Source organism: Cavia porcellus, unplaced genomic scaffold (assembly GCF_034190915.1).
Source record: "Cavia porcellus strain 051 isolate PalLab524CR breed Dunkin Hartley unplaced genomic scaffold, mCavPor4.1 scaffold_4, whole genome shotgun sequence".
NCBI lineage: Eukaryota > Metazoa > Chordata > Mammalia > Rodentia > Caviidae > Cavia > Cavia porcellus.
This window is the reverse complement of record NW_026947487.1, coordinates 68,439,032-68,441,766: the sequence shown is the minus strand read 5'-3', so window position 1 is coordinate 68,441,766 and position 2,735 is coordinate 68,439,032. Positions and strand designations below refer to the sequence as shown.

The window sequence follows — 2,735 nt, the reverse complement described above, 5'->3', positions numbered from 1 at the left end:
GAGTCAAGTACTAAGATTCAGGCTTCAGAATCCTTCAGTTATCAGACAGCCATTGTCAGGTATATATATATTTATTGTAAAGCTAAAATCTGTATAGTACAAAATAAAAGGGATATTTCATAATTTTCTAGGTTAGTCATTCTGCTCAGAGCCTAGCCTCTTTATTTTTACTTAATGAAATTAAAATCAAGGATAAAATGTTGTTAACAAATCAAATATTTTAAATATTAGAAGCATATACGAAATATTGGGGGAAGGGTGTGATACTAGAAAGGTCATATTTGCTAGGTGTGGTCAATAATACCTGTAATCCCAGGACTTGGAAAGTTGAAGCTGCAAGATTGCTGCAAGATTGAAGTAAGCCTGGGCTAAAAGGCCAGCCTGGACTACATGGCAGGATCCTGCTCAAAAACAAAAACAAAAACAAAAAACAAAACCCCTGCAAGCAAGCTTATATTGCCATATATATACTTTTTTTGTACTAGGGATCTAACTCGCGACCTTGTGCTTGCCAGGGGGCGCTTACGGCACTGTGCTAAATCCCTGGCCCTCCATTATGTTTTTAAACTAGTGAAAAAAAAAAAAAAAGATTTTCTGCAATTGAAAAAATTTTCCCTCAAAATTATGAGATATATGGCCCTGAATCAAGGCTGGCAATTTTCTGAAGCTGTTGGTTTCAAATTGAAGCCTAAAGTGGTATCTAGCTATGGTCTGTTGGCCATTTCAGAATTTTAGAAATGTGATGATCAATTCATTAGAAACAACTCCCCCCTCTAGCACCTCCTTAGTGAGCCCGCTGCCATGAGCTCAGAGGAGAAGAAGCCATAGCCCCTGGTGAGCCCACTATCATGGGCCTGGAGAAGAGGCCATGCTGCTCCAGTGAGACGGCTGCCCTGTGCCTGTAGGAGAAGAGGCCACACAGCCATCACGGGAACGTTGATAAGCAGCTGCCCACATCTCTCCGTTACTCTGGGAATCTCAGATTGGAGAATAAAGGAGCAGGGTGCAATCTTGACCTCCAGTGCATTCAGAACAAGTCCAGAACACACAGGCACAAAAGAAATTAAAGTCACACACTGGATATTTCTCAAATGATAGCAACTGAAGTAAACAGACAATTTAGTGTTTAAATTGCATGCCTGTGTCTGGTGGTCTGAGCATCTGTTTAGAGGATAACAATGTGAATTACAATAATTATGGTTGATTTCCTACTGTCTTATTTTTGAAATCCAATATTATTCCCATTGTTTTGTTTCACTTGTTTTATTCCTTTGAAAAGAAAAAAAATTATGAGATAACAAATGTTTGCCATATTCTCTTTAACATAACTTTAGTAATGTTAATTTTAGATAAAAATTATATATTTGACTAGTAAGAAATGTTTCCTTTTCAGAACTATAATTTAAAATTTTATCTTTTGCTGATTGTTGAAATTGCACAAATACAATACTTTTAGCTTTAAATGTCTCAAAGTTTATCTTGAAATTGTGCAGATGGATGATAAAATGTTTCATATTTTAAAGCAAATTTGATTTTAAATTGGTGGGGGTAGTGGGACTATGACAATCTGTTATAATCAGAGAAAAAATAAATTTATAGAGTTTCAAGCCCTATTCCTGAGTAGTAAGGTATATATTTAAGCTCATTTTAAATTATGTATGTTTAACTTGATTTTTATACCAGTTGACAAATCAGAACCTCTAGCTAGTGGTTCCAAGTACTAATTTTGTGAAGTGGATTACTGTCATGGTTTATGTCGGTGGCCCCCAGGCCTCATGCATTTACATTATGCATCTGTGATTGGTTCATTGTATAGTGCTTGGATTGGTGGTGTGAGTTCTACACCCGCCTAGGGGTGGAGCCAGGACATGATGTAATGGCGGGAAGAAGGCATGTGTCGCTCACTCTCGCCAGTTCCACCTTGCTGTTTGCTCTGCCATGAACTGCAGCCCTGCCATGCCACCCTGCCTTGAAGCCAACTGAGCATGGACTGAAACCTCTAAGAACTGTAAGAAATAAACCTTTTCTTTCCCAACTTTGGGCATCAGGTGTTTTGTCTCAGGGACAAGTAAAAAGTAACTAAGACAATTACTAAGTTCAAATGACTGCATTTCAAAACCTATTTTATTCATAAATGTAACTATATAAGGATTCATAAATGGAACTATATAAGAATTCTTACATTCCTATGTAAACAGACAGTCCATGTGTGTAATGTGCAGATTTTCTAGAATTTCTCTTAACCAAGAAAATGCTACTGACTTGCTCCTACTTTTTATATTAATAAAATTATGCATATTTTTCTATGTAGACTCATGTGTCTGAATATATGTTTATATAAATATTCTTTAAAAATTAAAGCAAAGCTTTAACCTATGGATATAAATAACTACAGATGTTTGATCTCAGTTGTCTTTGCATAGAATCTATTCCCTGACAGCAAATGGTCAGAAAAAATGTTTTGAGTATGTGATCTTTATTTAGCTGTATATAAAGAGAAAGATTCAGAAGTGAAAGATATTCTGCCTTGTTTTTAAGAGTTATAAATATAGGTACCATGAGTTGGTGAGAATGGGTGAGGAGGGAGTTTCAGATTGCCATGGAAAGTGGAAATTGGTTCAGTCACTTTGGAAACCAATTGATGCTACTCAGTTAAATTGAAGATGAATATGCCTGGAGATTCAAAGATTCCATTTCTAGATATTTGCTGTAAAGAATCCCTTGGATGTCTGTAT

General features: G+C 36.2%; 1 non-coding gene across 1 annotated transcript; it reads left to right on the top strand.

Annotated features, from left to right (window-relative positions):
• The first annotated feature begins 633 nt into the window (after positions 1 to 633).
• LOC111753851 (small nucleolar RNA SNORA2/SNORA34 family) lies at positions 634 to 766 on the top strand. Its single transcript, XR_002788629.1, has one exon. It is a non-coding gene; the product is annotated as a small nucleolar RNA SNORA2/SNORA34 family (small nucleolar RNA).
• Positions 767 to 2,735: the final 1,969 nt, after the last annotated feature.